This window comes from Dysidea avara, chromosome 2 (genome assembly GCF_963678975.1).
Source record: "Dysidea avara chromosome 2, odDysAvar1.4, whole genome shotgun sequence".
NCBI classification, from domain to species: domain Eukaryota; kingdom Metazoa; phylum Porifera; class Demospongiae; order Dictyoceratida; family Dysideidae; genus Dysidea; species Dysidea avara.
Window position 1 is genome coordinate 8503474 of NC_089273.1, and position 18547 is coordinate 8522020.

Below are 18547 nucleotides of genomic sequence, written 5' to 3' on the forward strand. Positions count from 1 at the left end.
ATCACGTGCATGGTTATGACCATCCACACTTACAAAACTCGTATTCACACAACACTGGAACTGTTGCTTTGGTATGTACAGTAGTTTGCAGTGTTCGGTGCGGCGTCACATTCCCCAGCAAATTTAAACAGGTTGTAGGACCAAAGCGTCATACAGACTTTCAGCACTTGTGCTATAAAGCCTTAATAAATTTTTAAAAAGCGTATGTACAGTAGCTATCTAATAATACGACATTTCAGCCATTGTGGTGTTGTTACCAATGGTGGCAGTGCTCTATACTGCTGCTGTTGGTGCATGATGTGTTCACTGCTGGCTCCGTAAGTAAATAGCTAATAAACAAGCTGCTTTGTTAATGAAATGCTGTTGGTGATTTCTTTTAATGTGCTGCATCATTCAAAGAGGATTCACAGAGTCCCCGCCTCATCTTTAATCTTTTCCCAGTTTCTATAAGTGCTGCGTATACTAATAGCTGTGCTTATACCACCCAGTATGTTGGAAGCAGGCAAACACTGGCAAAGTTGTGTGGAGTTTACAGATGATGTTCCTGCTATAAGACCCTAGTGACAATGTAGATGTTATTCCATCTGAATGTGAACAGCTTAGGTGGCAGTGCCACATGCTGAAGGTGCAAGATAGGTGCGCACTGGAGAATTCTGGGGGAGGAGGAGAGGAAGTCCCAAGAGGAAAGGCCCAATAGATCCCAGAGACGGGGGCCTGAGGATGAAAAGTACTTGTAGTGCAAGACAGATTCTCTTCATCGTTTACTGAAGGAAATATTCATCTCAATCACCCCACTAACTTTACAACATGCACCATGTGATTGTAACATGCTTTTGGTGTTAAATCACCCAGTCTCATGACTGAGTGGTGTGATATCCTGTTTCTCCCTATATGGTGTAATATTTTATGACATCTTGTGAAAGTGAAGACACTTTATTGGTGTCAAATACAGTGGAACAGATGATTACATACCAAATTGGCAATGAATGCAGCACGAATTCAGACATAAATGCGAAGTGGATACTCACTACATACAGTATCAAAGATAGTACTGTTACAGTAACTTGAACATATGAAGCCACAAATGTGCATGTGTAGGCTGCTACGTATACATTGGGACTATTCTATAGTTATAAAAGGGTTATTAGCTGTGGTAAGTGATACTAATGTAGTAATGTAGTATCACTTACCACAGCCAATATCTGGGAATACCTTTTATAACCACACTGTTAAAATAAAGAGTAACCACCACTCTGAAGAATTCCCAGTGTAGGGAGGATTTAACAACCCATGGAGAGTAACCAACACTCTGAAGAGAATAACCATTACTCTGAAGAGTAAGTGACACCAACTTCAGAGCATGTGTTACTCCCCAGTTACTCCTTTAGAGTAATGGTTACTCCCCAGGGGTGTTAAATCCTCCCTACACTGGGAACTCCTTGAGAGTTGTGGTTACTCTTCATTTTAACAGTGCAGTTTCTGTAACAGTACTATCTTTGATATGTACTGATTATCCACTTTGCATTTACTTCTGAATTCATGCTGCATTCATTGCCAATTTGGAATGTAATCTGTTCCACTGTATTTGGCATATGTTTTCACTTTCACAAGATGTCATAAAATATTACAGCAGGAGTGCATAAGCAACACATGGTGTGCATTTGTGCATAAGTATGTACATACAAGTATCACGTGATTCACTTAAGCAGTTGATAACAATAAATGCATTGTCAGTGTTGGGACAGTTGCTTTTATATTAAGTAACTAGTGACATATTACATCTTACTTGCAACAGAACTACTTAGTTACAGTTACATATTATCCAAAAAATAAAGTACCTACAATATTACAGTACTTTGTATCCACAGCCTTAAGTGAAACTATACCACTTTATCACGTGACATGATTGCTTTGCTGGGCAATGTGCAAATCTTGGTTATAAGTAAGAAGCTGGTGAATAAGCTTCATTCAGCAGGCTTTGTTACTTCGAACGCGTTACATTAGTAAGTAAAGTAACTCAGTTGAGTTATATTACCTGTTTTTATAGCGCATTTCGTTATAATTTATTACTGAGTTACCACAAAAGTAATAAGATCACCAAATATGTTACTTATGTAACGCGTTACCCAGGGGAGGATCCAGGGGGGGGGCTTTGGGGGCTGAAGCCCCCATTCATATTTAGGCTTTACTTGATCAATATGCTGAGTATTATAATGAAATTTTGTCTTAGCATAATTATATGATCACTAATAATACAAATACTCATAAAACCACCTTATAAACATCTTTCCAAGGTATTATCAGTTGATTTATGCTAAAGTTTATGCAACAAGGACCCGGATCAGCATTGGAGGTGTACAAGATCGAAATACTCTAATAGAGCAGTCAGCTAACTACTCTAATAGAACATTCACTAGAAACATGTAGTTGGTTCTGTTATGAAATTTTTCTACATCTGCCTGCACCTATACATACAATGAAGTGCATTGGTCTGTTTAAAGGGCTTCATTCATCTACTTGTGTAGTTAATATGTATGGCAATACTTAATTCAGGTACACAATTTCCATGAAAATGCTCTCAGATTCAATCTTGTATATTCAAATTTCAAAATTTTCCACTTTCAACATTCTTATTCTAACATGCACCTATTCAGTGTTGTGCAATTGTGAGAGGGGTGCATCATGTACTTGGTTGTCTGTACCTACCCAAACTTTTCCATTACCAAAATGCTTCAGAGAGACATAACTATAATCTAAAGGCAGTATATAAAATATCTACAGGTATGAATTTTATGTGGAAATGTCTCCAAATTGCAGTATTTTAGCATCTTTTTCAAAATTTTCCTGGGGGAGGGGGGGGATGCCCCAGACCCCCCTAGTTCCATTCACACACCTCTACCCAAGAGATTAGTACCTTGAGTTAGCCCCCCCCCCCCCCCCCTTTTATAAATCCTAGATCCGCCCCTGTTACCCCCAACACTGGTTATTGTGCAATGATCAGCTGCATGCGCAATACTAGCTATATCGTCATCATTAGCATCAAGAAAATGATGAGTCATTAAAAGGCTGGCTGGACCGAGGGGTCCGCAACCAAGCGTAAATCTCGTACGCTGCGATAAAAATCTAAGTGTAAATCTTAAATTTTCGAATGAAAATTATCCGCAATCTCCCGTAAACGAATCGCACGTGATTAATGCGTCACACTCGCAGCACGTTTTCGAAGGTGCTACCGCGTGCTAGCTGCAGCTGTAAGTGTAAGATTGATAGAAGCAGTAGAAGGTTTGTGCCTCGTGTTTTAGTCGCTTTTCTAATTGCACTCTCACTTTGTATCCAGTTGCAGTTGTCTATGTAATGGAGAATAAAGATTTATCTCAAGATTTATGCTCCAGGAAACAATATATAGCAGCATCAAGCGAAGCATCAAGTGAGTGCATGAATTCAACAAGCCTGCTCGATCATCTGGGGGTGAAGGCGTGGACAATGAGAGGGACAATTCGATAGAAACCTCATCTCAGACACAATCCCAAACTACCACGACCTGCCCTTAGACCATGCAGTCAAACTCAAGGTAATATTTGAAACGATAGCTAAACTTTTGGTTAACTCTATAGAACTAACCCTTGAGCGAAGCATTAACATAGAGCTCCATATAGAGTAATGATGGCACAGGTGGTACCAAATTTTCTGAATTGTGGCTACGTATTGAACGGATTCCATTGTACAATACAGATAAGTAAATATTTCAAATGGACAGTGATTATGGGGCACACATCTAAGTGCTGTTCAGTTTATTCTAAAGAAGTAGTTTCCAGACTTGAAAGGGCTTGAGGAGTGCACTTTCGTATTGTGCGAAGAAAATGTTTTAATGCCTGAAAGTGTGCAAATTTTGCATGTAAATGGAAACCAATGGATAACGGTATCTACAATGGATCCAGGTTCAATGTAACTATATATGATTCATTGCACTTTACATTGCACCAAAGCACAAAATCACTTCTAGCACAATCGATAAAACACCAAAGAAATACATTACAGTAAGATTTGCTAATACTAACAAGCAGGCTGGAGAAAATGACTGTGGTGTGTTTGCTACTGCATACTGTGCAGCACTTGCTCATGGTGAAAACCCCAGCACTTTTGTGTACATGCAAAAGATTATGAGAAATTACTTACTAAGTCATTTAGAAAATGGTACAGTCCAGCTGTTTGCTGCGATAAGACAGAGGAGGATTGTCCTAATACAATCATGGTAGATGTATTTTGCTGCTGTAGAAACACAGATGATGGAACCAAGATGGTATTGTGGAACAAGTGTAAAGACTGGTATCATCTGAGCTGCATTAGCAGTACAGTTAAGAAAGGAAAGAAGTGACATTGTAGTAACTGTCAAAAGAGTTTGTAGCTTATTGTTATTGTTGATGTACTTTTCAGATTTCATTAATTTAATTGCAATTAAATAAATAGAACGTGTGGTATAAATTTTCACGGTACAAGGGGTAGTCATTACTCAGTCTTGTAGAACCATTTGCTACTGGGATAAAGATTTTTGAATGGTAAAATTGATCACTTGATTTCATCCAAAAAGGTGCCTTGATTGCTTGACGATTTAGATTTAGCAAAGTCTTGTAAACTCTCATGAACATATTGGTTGGCTAAGGTGCTTGATCATCCAATTTTAGGACCTCTTGATTGCTTGATGTAGTGAAAATTTACCTTTTGATTGCTTGATTTAATTTTAGTTGCAGCAAGGATCCTGGTCACAAATGGTTCTACAAGACTATTTCTTACATATGAAATTATGTGATGATATTACTGGTAGACCCTCAGAATTACTATTCTGTAAAGCATTATTATTATTATATAAACATGCAACTTAAGCTTGTCAACAAAACTCTTGAAAATTCTGATAAATCTGCAGAGTAAGTCTTTATAAATCTGTAAAAATCAGTAAATCTTAAGGTAAATCTGATAATCTTTATAAATCTCTTTAAATCTTTATAAATCCCTGTAACTCTCAAGATTTAAAATCTTTTACACAAATTTTATCCCGTTGCTGACCCCTCGGGCTGGACAGTTATATGATCAAGAGTTCATTATACAGGGGTGGATCTAGGAGCTGGCAAGGGGAGGGGCACAAACAAGCTAAGTTGGTAGGTGGATGGGGAGAGCAGATTTTCTTGTTAGTTGCTGCATTTTTGAAGCAGCAAATAATCAACTCTTAGTAGTGTCTCGCTTTTGATTTTTGCCTTTTTGGCTTTTTAGATGCTGTTCAAAGGCTCTAAATGTCTTAAACAACAGCAACACGATAATTATTTTAGAGGCGCTTAGTTTGCACGAAGATGTTCCCGGTTTGACAATTTCACGGCTAGTTTGGCTTTGGTTTCAGATGAGTTTGCAATAAATACTATCAAGATATGCACATTTTGAAGAGTTTCATAAACTGATCTTGACCTTAGTATTTACTAGAAGTATGGCTGGCTCCTCCATAAGGTCAGGAGGGGGATCCTGGAGTCCGCCACTGTTATATACAGTAGTAAGAGAATATCTAACTGGGATTCATTCAGCAAATGTACTGCCAGTAGTAGACCATCAACACCTTACTCTGTCCTTTACAATAGTGCCTTCATTATATTCAACACCAAGAGTAATTTATAGTCTTGTCAACACCAATCAATATTTTTTCTTTCCATCACACAATCAATACCTGTATGTATGCCATCACAGGCATAAAAGGTGAACTTGTGGCAGTGCACTTGCACAGGCTACAGGGTATATTGCGCATTTGATACTCTCTCTTACTTACTTATACTACGAACTTGCGATTATATATATGGCAGTTAAATTATTCAACATGTGTCACTTTCACACCTCAGATCAAAGGAAAGCCAGTGCATATATATCACATATCTCACTGACTCAAAATGTTAACAAGATATACACACTGCTACCAGTGCGTATATCTCGTTAAGGCAGTGCGTATATCTTGTTACACACTTCCTTAACGCGATATACACACTGCCACCAGTGCATATTATATAGTTATACAACGGCCACGAGTGCTCTGCCTGATATAAACGCACGAGCCTGAGTGCCGTTAGGCCCGAAGGCAAGTGCGTTTATACAGGCAGAGCACGAGTGCACGTTGTATAACTGTTATGTACCACTCACCTAATAGGTGGGGAGAGTCTCACAAGACAGCTGTAACACTTATAAAGGCCAGGTTTCTAACATCGATTGTGGGTAACCAAGCCGGGCGTTGCGATGACGTTCCCCTTGCAGTACTGCAGCCACCTGAGATATTGAAAGCTAGTACGCTATGGGTTATATCACTAACCTGCATTCGCTGTTCGACTCTCATCGTGTAGTGCTCAGCGTCCCATATAGACTAAGCACCAGACTAATCGCCATAGTGATTCTCTCGAGCAAAAAAAAGCAGCTAAATAGACGGTTTAAGTAAACAAAACCTAACTACTAAACGATACTAGTCTAATTCTTACTATTCACACTGGCTAAACTCGAATCTGGTGGCATGACAAAACTGGTTACCACAATCGAACGTAAAGGTTAGTATTATTTAGAATATATTTGTTTTATTGAGTCATTGTCGAAGTGGACTACAGTTTAATCTGGACTAAGATGGCACCAGACTAGTAAGGTGTATAAGCACGTTTATATATATGTAGACTAGAGTTGTGGCCACCCGCGTTGGATTTTTCGATCGCCATTGGCTGCTTGTAAACATTATACGTATTGGTGACGTTATGGCCCACAATCGACCTTTACATGTCAGGCTATAAAAGAATTCGAGTGATCTGTGAAGTGTCTTTCCACCTATTAGGTGAGGTGTCGTAGTGGTCTTCGCCACCGGCACTTGTGCCAAAACCGCAGCCAGTGCAATATCTGTATATTGCACTGCGGTCAGTGCATTATAACTTATAATGCACTCGTTGTGGTCTACAAAACCACAACCAGTGCGTTATAAGTTATAATGCACTCGCTGCGGTCTGCAGCAGTGCAATATACAAATTATGGCACTGGCGGTGCCTTTGAACTGCCCACGCAGAGTGGTACATATCTCGTTAACTTGAGACATTACACACCTAATAGGAGTTAGGGACCCGCCGATTATGCTCATAATTTTACCTATTATGCTATGCTGCACTGCTCAAAAATTCACCTATTATGCTTAAATTAATACTCAATATTTACCTATTATGCTCGATTATGCTCAATGTCCATGCCTTAGTTCATATGCTTTGCTACTAGTTTAATACTATATAGAAAGAAAAAAATGAGTGGCTGGAACACAAATAATAAATTCTTGTTGCATGCCTGCATGTAAGAGAAAAGATCGATATACTCTAATAGAACAGTCAGTTTGATGATTGTTCTATTAGAGTTACTGGCTGCTCTATTAGAGTATATTGATCTTATTTTGCAATTGTCATTTTTCCAGCAAGAATTTACACTATCGTACAAATATTTAACCTATTATGCTGGCATTATGCTCAATGCTTTTAGGTACCTATTATGCTTAAAATTATGCCAGCATAATCGGCGGGTCCCTAATAGGAGTGCACACTATATCCAGAAATCATCAAATTTCTTTGATGTTATACTGTTATCCTCTTCTCTTATATAGGGAATCAAGCAAGCTGTGATTGTGGGATTGAATTCTGCCAAGCAACCTGTGATTGTGGGATTCGATTTTAATACATCAACAGTAGTTGGTTTTTTTTTTACTTTTGTAAATGTAGCAATTAATGTAACATAATTAACTCTTAAAATTGCTATATTAGCAAATATAAAATCAAGCTACTCTTTGATGTATTAAAATTGAATCCTACAATCACAGTTTGTTTGGCAAAATTCAATCCCACAATCACAACTTATTTGTTTCCCTGTATAAGGGAAGGGTATAGCAACTAAAGGTTTTGCCAATTAGGTGGGTCTACATGCTAAAGTAGAACATATTAGTTATAGTTATACCAGGGCACTTGTGCTTTGCCTGTATATACGCACTCGGGCCTGCGCGGCCCTCGTGCTTGTGCATATATATCAGGCAAAGCACTCGTGCCATGGTATAACTATTAATGTAGCTATAACTGCCATTATTATCATGAGTTCATAATATAGATAATCCTAAAGCTGCAGCACATGTTGCTGTCAAATCTTCAGTGCTGATCACTGTAAAGTGTTAATAGTAGTAATAGTAAAGTAATTAAGTAAGAGAGAGTGTCAAATGCCCAATATACCCTGTAGCCTGTGCAAATGCACTGCCACAAGTTCACCTTTTGATTACTGTGATGGTATAGACAGGTACTGATTGTCTGATGATAAGAAAAAATTATTGATCAGTGTTGAATTATGATGAAGCCACTATTGTAAAGGACAGAGTAAAGTGTTGATGGTCTACTACTGGCAGTACATTTGTTGATGAATTCCAGTTAGATTATACTCTCTCTTACTACTGCATATTATGAACTCTTGATATAATTGTCCAGCCAGCCCTAAAAAATGGCTATGGCCAGGCATTGATTTAGAAATTTATCACAGGGATGGCTAAGTTTCAAGTTGGGTTGGGAGTAAAATTATACAGAAAGTTACAGTTAGTGTACATAACACACTCATACAGCATACCAAGGGCGTAGCCAGCCAATATTTGATGGTTGGGCATAACATCAACTTAAGTACACACACAAGAAACACGCTCACTTTCAAGTGAGACATTATCAAAGAAAAATATGAAAAGTGTCAAATGTATGCACACAAGGCCTACAGCTACCTATGCCTATAGTGTAAACAAATGCTGCTTGCATGCATGCAAACATTTACTAGCTATATGCTATTCTATTAAACTTGTAGGGCAGGCATCCACCGACGATCATCGTAGCCAAGCATCACGTGACATCAAACTGCTGAACCTACAAGAACCAACTATCTAAACAGTTCATCACACATTTACTACAATCAACTGGCAGTATAACTTACACACCAACCACCACAGCGATATGTAATGCTTTTTTAAGTAAATGCCACATGGCCCCAAATGAAGGCCGGAGGTGCTAATTTATGAACTATAAATAGAGTCTTATCACAAATATCAGCATGCCAAAAATGCTTTGTCCCAGACTTATAGCAGCCAACGTACATTTTGCATGAATTTGGTGTAAACCACAACTCGGTTAATCAGTGCAAATTGTGCATGTGACACTTTATAATGACTTGATCTATTCTCCATTTCCAGCTCCATTTGCATATGCCATTATTGTTATCTAGAAGAGTATGTTTACCCGTTTTCTTCCATCAGCAGTAAGTTAAGCCATACGGTACTTTCCTTATGAAAATATATGCTTAACAAGTCCACTGAAATGAAATCGTTTGCTGCCAGCACCATCCACACTGAATACTACTGACGATTATCACTCACTGTGACTTAAAGATACAGTACCATGACTATGGTTCCCACCCTTGGCTACACCCCTGCAGCATACACTTACTCTAGGGGGTCTGGGAGCATGACCTCCAGGAAATGGTTAAAAATTTGTCTTCCTGAGATTGAATCTGGAAGAGATTTTGACTTAAACTGATTATGTGTTGATTAATGCCAACTGTTGACAACTGCAATGCTATAATGTGAAGTGGACAACTACACCATAAGGTCATATATAAAGCCATAATTTTCGAGAGCAGGCATATGATACTACAACCTCTTAGAGTCCATTATTTTCTTGTTCACATGCAGGCACACAATAAAGAAAAGGCACCAGATGCTGAATTTCAAGGTTGCTGCTTACACAGTATAAATGTAGTTTATCTCATCAGCTCCTCAACTATTGGCAAGCTGTTAATATGGTCAAAATATCAACAAATATTAATTTTAGAGTTGCAAAAAAATTTAGGCTTTTGAGCACATGATTGAGTGCTTCCATCTGCAAAGAAGAACTAAATAAATGGTCTGTACAATACAAGATTGACCATAAGTACATTCACTACAATTCTAGAGTTATATCCTTACCTTAAAATGTTGGGGACAGATCTGCTTACGTGCTAAGGATGATAGTGAAATTTATCCCAATTGGACTAAGGAATCTGAATCTTGAAGCCAGTGGACTGAATCATCACTTTGAACACATGGCTACAGTTTTGCTTTAAAATGAGCATTTAAAGCCATTCAAGCCAATTGCTGAATGCTTACAAGGATGACTGCAGGAGGGTACTTTGGTTAAACTATTGAGAAACAATCGGAATTTTCATAAATTGAGATGCTGCTGTTTTTAGCAAGAATATATTTCACTCAAGGGTGGGTAGAAATTGAGCAGTGAATGCTATAATATTTAGCACTGTAAAAAGTGAAGCGTGTATGACACATAAAAAATGTTGCAGCATACACACCATGTGTATTGTGACTTTTTTGGTGTGTCAGACACACTTCTGACACACTTCAAGTGTGTCTGACACACTTCATGTTTTAAAGGAACTAAATATTTAATATGTCTAATGCACCCATATAAGTGATTTCCAAAATTTGGTCATAGATATTGATGAAGTCAAGTAGTATATATTACAAACAACTTCATGCAGGAAAAGCAAAATTAATACTGAGCATAATTGAATTTGAATTTACTGTAAAACACTAAATCTCAATGCTCGAGTCATGTTGGTAGTCATGAAAATATGTCCTGTATTGTAATTTAAGTAGTCATTAACTAGACTAAATCCTGCAGTGTGTGTACCAACCGATTATTGGAGAATTACAATTAAAATTCCATTGCTTGATTTAATTATAAAATAGACACCAGATTTTCAGCAGATAAAAAAAGCACATTTTGAATTTTGTGCACTGATACTACATGTCACGCAAAGAGCATACAGCCACTATTTACATATATATATAAATATTTTTTTAAATTTATTTATTAATGCTTTACAGCACAAGTGCTGAAGGTCTGTAGGACACCTGGTCCTACAGCCTGCTCAAAGACTTTAGCTACTAGACTTTAGCTACTAGACTTTAGCTACTTAAGGTGTGTTTGAAAAGTTGGAGTATATATATATACAGTATATATATATCTAATCCAAAACAGCCAAGCTGTAAAAAAAGTGTGCGGCCCTCAGAAAGGATATGGTGAAAAAAGATGTGAAATCCAAGGTGGCGGCCAAGAAATGGCTGTGATGGTAGGTTAATGGTAAAAATTTTAATAACGACAATTCAGGTGAATTTGGTGCCGCTTGGTCTTGGCACAAAATTCACCTGAATTGTCATTATTAAAATTTTTACCATTAACCTACCATCACAGCCATTTCTTGGCCGCCACCTTGGATTTCACATCTTTTTTCACCATAGCCTTTCTGAGGGCCGCACACTTTTTTTACAGCTTGGCTGTTTTGGATTAAATTTCATTTCTTTTTGTATTTGTATACCCCAAAGCCGGCCTTTGGCCAGCTTTGGGACTTTTTTAACCTATGCTTTTTTTCTTTACCACAGGAAGAAGAAAAGATGAAGTAGATGTACTTTAAATATTTTATCAGTAAATGTACAAATTATATATATATAACACATAATATTATATTGATTACAGAAATCTCCATGGTGGTTTCTTTGTAACTGAACACTCTACAAGGTGACTTCTTCTAGATGCTCTCTCTACAGGGTGAAGTGTATGTAGCTGAACGATCTACAAGGTAACTTCTTCTAGCTGATCTCTCTACAGGGTGATGTGTTTGTAGCTGAATTCTGTACAGGTGATTTGTTTGCAGCTGAGCTCTTTACAGAATGGTTTCTTTGTAGCTGAACTCTCTAAAAGGTAACTTCTTCTAACTGATCTTCCTACAGGGCAATTTGTTTCTGGCAGAATTTTCTACAGAGTGATTTCTTTGCAGCTGATCTCTCTACAGGGAGATTTGTTTGTAGCTGAACTATCTACAAGGTAACTTCTTCTAGCTGATCTCTCTACTGGGTGATTTGTTCATAGCTGAATTCTGTACAGGTGATTTGTTTGCAGCTGAGCTCTTTACAGAATGGTTTCTTTGTAGCTGAACTCTCTAAAAGGTAACTTCTTCTAACTGATCTTCCTACAGGGCAATTTGTTTCTGGCAGAATTTTCTACAGAGTGATTTCTTTGCAGCTGATCTCTCTACAGGGAGATTTGTTTGTAGCTGAACTATCTACAAGGTAACTTCTTCTAGCTGATCTCTCTACTGGGTGATTTGTTCATAGCTGAATTCTGTACAGGTGATTTGCTTGCAGCTGAGCTCTTTACAAAATGGTTTCTTTGTAGCTGAACTCTCTACAAAGTAACATCTTCTAACTGATCTTTCTACAGGGTGATTTGTTTGTAGCTGAACTATCTACAAGGTAACTTTTCTAGCTGATGTCTCTACAAGGTCACTAGTTTGTAGCTAAACTCTCTACATGGTGGTTTCTTTGTAACTGAACTTTCTACAAGGTGACTTCTTCTAGCTGATTTTTCAATAGGGTGATTTGTTTGTAGCTGCACTCTCTACAAGGTAACTTCTTCTAGCTAATCTCTCTACAAGGAGATTTGTTTGTAGCTGAACTCACTACAGGTGATTTGTTTGAAGCTGAACTCTCTAAATGATGGTTTCTTTGTAGCTGAACTCTCTACAAGTTAACTTCTTCTAGCTGATCTCTCTACGGGGTGATTTGTTTGTAGCTGAATTCTGTATAGGTGATTTGTTTGCAGCTGAGCTATTTACAGAATGGTTTCTTTGTAGCTGAACTCTCTACAAGGTAACTTCTTCTAGCTGATGTCTTTACAGGGTCACTAGTTTGTAGCTGAATTCTCTACATGGTGGTTTCTTTGTAACTGAACTTTCTACAAGGTGACTTCTTCTAGCTGATTTTTCAATAGGGTGATTTGTTTGTAGCTGCACTCTCTACAAGGTAACTTCTTCTAGCTGATCTCTCTACAGGGAGATTTGTTTGTAGCTGAACTCACTACAGGTGATTTGTTTGAAGCTGAACTCTCTAAATGATGGTTTCTTTGTAGCTGAACTCTCTACAAGTTAACTTCTTCTAGCTGATCTCTCTACAGGGTGATTTGTTTGTAGCTGAATTCTGTATAGGTGATTTGTTTGCAGCTGAGCTATTTACAGAATGGTTTCTTTGTAGCTGAACTCTCTACAAGGTAACTTCTTCTAGCTGATGTCTTTACAGGGTCACTAGTTTGTAGCTGAATTCTCTACATGGTGGTTTCTTTGTAACTGAACCCTCTACAAGGTAACTTCTTCTAGCTGATCTCTCTACAGGGTGGTTTGTTTGTAGCTGAATTCTGTACAGGTGATTTGTTTGCAGCTGAGCTCTTTACAGAATGATTTCTTTGTAGCTGAACTCTCTAAAAGGTAACTTCTTCTAACTGATCTTTCTACAGGGCAATTTGTTTGTGGCTGAATTTTCTACAGGGTGATTTCTTTGCAGCTGAACTATCTACAAGGTAATTTCTTCCTACTGACCTCTCTACAGGGTGATTTGTTTGTAGCTGAATTCTGTACAGGTGATTTGTTTGCAGCTGAGCTCTTTACAGAATGGTTTCTTTGTAGCTGAACTCTCTACAAGGTAAATTTTCTAGCTGATGTCTCTACAAGGTCACTAGTTTGTAGCTGAACTCTCTACATGGTGGCTTCTTTGTAACTGAACTTTTTACAAGGTGACTTCTTCTATCTACAGGGTGATTTGTTTGTAGTTGAACTCTCTACAAGGTAACTTCTTCTAGCTGATCTCTCTACAGGGAGATTTGTTTGTAGCTGAACTCTCTACAGGTGATTTGTTTGAAGCTGAACTCTCTAAATGATGGTTTCTTTGTAGCTGAACTCTCTACAAGTTAACTTCTTCTAGCTGATCTCTCTACAGGGTGATTTGTTTGTAGCTGAACTATCTACAAGATAACTTCTTCTAGCTGATCTCTCTACATGGTGATTTGTTTGTAGCTGAATTCTGTATAGGTGATTTGTTTGCAGCTGAGCTCTTTAAATAATGGTTTCTTTGTAGCTGAACTCTCTATAAGGTACTTCTTCTAGCTGATGTCTTTACAGGGTCACTAGTTTGTAGCTGAATTCTCTACATGGTGGTTTCTTTGTAACTGAACTCTCTACAAGGTGACCTCTTCTAGCTGATCTTTCTACAGTGTGATTTGTTTGAAGCTGAACTCTCTACAAGGTAACTTCTTCTAGCTGATCTCTCTACAGGGAGATTTGTTTGTAGCTGAACTCTCTACATTATGGTTTCTTTGTAGCTGAACTCTCTGCAAGGTAACTTCTTCTATTCATCTCCCTAAAGGGCGATTTGTTTGTAGCTGAACTCTCTACATGGTGGTTTCTTTGTAGCTGAACTCTACAAGGTGATTTCTTCTAGCTGAACTATCTCTTTCCATAGATGCATGAACTCCCTACAAGGTAACTTCTTTTAGCTGATCTCTGTACAGGGTGACTGTGTGTGTAGCTGATCTCTGTACAGGTTTCTTGTTTCTAGCTGATCTCTTGAATTCTTTTCAGGGTGACTGCTCTATTAGGATGACTGCTCTATTAGAGTATCTCGATCTCGCACTTGCTGCACCAAGTTGGATTTCGTGTTATAACTCCGTGGTTTTAAGTCTGATTCTTCTACACCATTGATGAGCCTTTCTAAGATGATTACTCCACCTGTACAACGATTTTCAAAGCATTACCCCAAGCGGTTTATCTGGTAGGCGTGGCAAGCAGTCGTTTTTTATTAGCTAATCTCGATTGCGTATCTGTTACACACTGTTGGTATTTTCGTTGTATCTTCCTGTTTTTTAGCTCGATTTCTTTCAAACCACAAAAGGTTTGAGGTTCAATAGTTAACCTATTCACCCACCGAGTTTCAGCTTTTTCCCATACGCGGTTTACCCTGTAGGCGTGACAACATATTGGTGTTATTTTTTGTGAATAATCGCTCATAACTCTTTGCCTGTTTATCGTATTCCAGCCAAAGTTGGTACCGAGATGCGCCTTTATATCCCCCTTCTGTGTGCCAAATTTCAAGGCAATCGGATGTGGCGTTCGCGTTTTATAGTAGTTTTTGTAAGTGTGAGACAAGAAAAAGAAAAATAAGAAGAAAAAGAAGAAAAAAAAACGAAGAAACTGAGCCAATTTTTGAAGTCGCATATCTCGGGAACGCTTGAAGCGATTTCGCTCAAATTTGGAATGTGGAGTGCTGCAGTTGGAGGACATGTCCACAGCAAAAATCGTCTTGTTTCATCAAGGAAGCACAGAGCTACGGCGGTGCGAAAATTGCGTTTTCTTTCTTCCTGTCAATATACTCACGGGTGTTACGCGCCGGCTTCTTGTGCCGCACGACACACTACCGTGTGTCTTGATATATATATATATATATATATATGTATGTTAAAGTCAAAATGGAATCACTTGTCACCAGCAGAAGACAACCTTCATAGTGAGCTTGCTAAATCACTTATATGGCAAGCTCATTGCCATTAATTCTGTGTAATTCTAAGTTGAGAACTATGTTCAGTAAAACTGCAGTTTTTCCAACCAAATGAGAACTTGGCAATACAGCCTATTGGCAGTATTGAAGCAAAAAGATCATTTTTGACATTCATTTGTGGTTAGAATACATGTTATCATGACAGATGACAAGTTAGGAAATCTTGATAATGCAGGGATTTGACTCTCCATTATGTTGAATTGTTGATGCAATTAGAGTTACAATAGAAGTGCACATCACGTTAACTATCTGTGGATCAAGTTGTCACCTGGTGTGGAATTTTGTTCTGCATTCGGTGTACTTTTCAGCTTCAGGTTTCTGACTCCCTACTTTACATACTCACTGTGGCCTTCTTGCAGGTTCCTAGAGGGATAGTTCACTAATAAATAAATCAATAATGATGATTGAATACAACATCATTATTATTTTGGTAGTCTGTGCAAACATGCATACTGGTGGCTAGCCTGTAGAATATATCATGATTATATAAATGCAGTTTCTTGGCTAAGTAAGGGGGGAGGCTAGCCAACCCTCTAAATCAGCCCCTAGAGTCCTAGAAGGAAGCATTATGTTACTGCAGTATAATGGGAAACATAGAAGGATAAAAACTTGAATATAAGTGGCTGATGTTACTGGCAATACTAAAATCAAACTTAGAAGAACATGTTCCAAGAAATTTTAGGGATTTTAAATTTATTAGCAGGGATTATAGAAATAGAAAACAAGGGACCAAGGTCATAACACACCTGTAGATATACATATTAGTGGACATTTCCTACGTCAGTCTATATAATATTATTATAGCCATAACCATTTTCTTAGAGCTGGCTTGAGCAGTTTCAATGGCAACAAAATAGTTTAACATTTATACTGCATCTATACACTACAATTTTTATAGAAATCATAGTACTTACAGCTGCCAACATCTGGGAATTCCTGCTATTTGTATGGAATGGAGAAGTCCTGATGTGGCAGCCACCTACACATTTATGCTTGGGCTTCTTTGAAACGGTTGTTATAAAGTTACTGTAACAGTATCTGTATATACATTATATTGTAATGCAGTATGGGGACCATCATGTATCCTTGGTCAAAGAAAAATTGAGAAGATTCAGTGAAGAGCTACATGATTTCGAAAATATGTCATACAGTGAGGCTGTCTACACTTCATCTATCATCTGTAGCCCACAGTTGTCACAGAGGGGACTTGATTCTATTATATATACGCACTTCTTAATAACTATTTCAGTACAGATTTCTCCACATTATAATTCTAACTCCAATACCACTGCCACCAGTGGACATCAGTTTAAGTTGATCATATATCGAATCAGACTCAACTTTAGATCCAATTACTTTATCAAGAGGTTGATAAATGACTGGAATGCTTTTCCAACATTTGTAGTTAACACTGATTCTGTAAATGGTTTTAAGTTCCTTTTATGTTGATAGCTACTTACTTGACTCTAGGTTTGTTTTTGTAGAATTGAGTGTATTTTGTACTGATCCGGTATACAGGCTGTGCCTTTAGTGGTACTTTAATCATAATCATATAGCTATTTTTATGTACTTATATAGTCCATTATATGAAAGCTCCCACATAAGTCTTATACAAGGGTCAAAGACATCGGTCTAATTTTTTTCTGTTTCTCTTGTCATTTTGCAATTACAGCTGTTAATAATATTTGACTGTTCAGTGTTCACTTTGCATTTATGTCTGTATCAAATTCATTTCATTATCTTCTGCTCTATGTCTGTAAATCTTTTCTACTGCCCAGTCAATTTCTAATCCTATTCTTTCATTCCTTGTTGGTACCCAAATGTTTGATGTGCTTGACAGAATATTAGCAATGCATATGACAAGCATAAAATCACTAGAATGTCACACATCACATCACATTAAACATCATTCCATGACTGTTACATTTACATCAAACAATTACCGTATGATCTTTACATGTATAGCTGCATGAATATCTGTAACACTACCCTGTAACCATCTGCCATCTACACAGTATGAGTCACTTTGATAGAATCCAACAGTAGCTGCCAGAACATCTGCAGCAATCCCATATACTACAATTCAGAAACGTTTGTGCATAATTATTTCAGATACAAAATAGCTGCAGTCATAGTCTATGGGCTGGTAGTTCGGGCAACACTGCATGTATTGGTGAATCTCCTCAAAGAGTATCATGCCAATAAGGAGATCTCAGCATCCCAAACAGCTGTAGACACTTTTCCTTTCATAATTTTCATAAGTTTTCTTATCACTGACATTCAAAGCTAAAAATATCAACAAAACTAGCCACTATTTTACTGGGCATGATGTAGTGAATCTGTTTAACTTTATTCAAGTCTGTACAATAAAGTATGCAGAATCTATGACCATTTTTACAATTTGAAGAAGAGTTACTGTATGCATTTTCATCATCTTGAAATCAACGGTCTTTATTGCCTTCCCCTTCACTCCAATACTAATATAATTCAAAAGCCCATTCATCAAGGATGCTGTTAAACATTACCTCAACTCTGTGCATTGTATTAGTATGTGCCAGTGGAAGTTGTTCATCTTAGTCATGCAAAGCCACTACAGTGTTAAAGGGTTAATCAAAGACACAGCATAGGGCAGGAGGATAGGATATACTGTAGGTAGATTTCTATAGGGCAGTGGCATAGCTACCATTGAGGCAACCGAGGCAGTTTCCTCACTAAAAAATGCTCAACTAAACAGGCTGAGCAGGCCTGAGTTTTGGCACCCTGAATTTTCTACTCAAACGTTACTAGATACTAGACAGCTAGCATTACCGTACCACACACAATAGTATCTATGGCTGTAGTACTAAGCAGGGCCATAACCCATAGTGACACCGTCCGGCATTGGATGGATCACTTTTCAGCTACTTGAATTTGTAAAAAGATCGAGATATTCTAATAGAGCAGTCATCGTAATATACTCTAATAGAACATAGAACATTCAGTACAGATTATAGCCACTGTTCTTATTACACTGCTTGGTCTAAATCATTTACATTTATGTTAATCAATTTATCATGCATA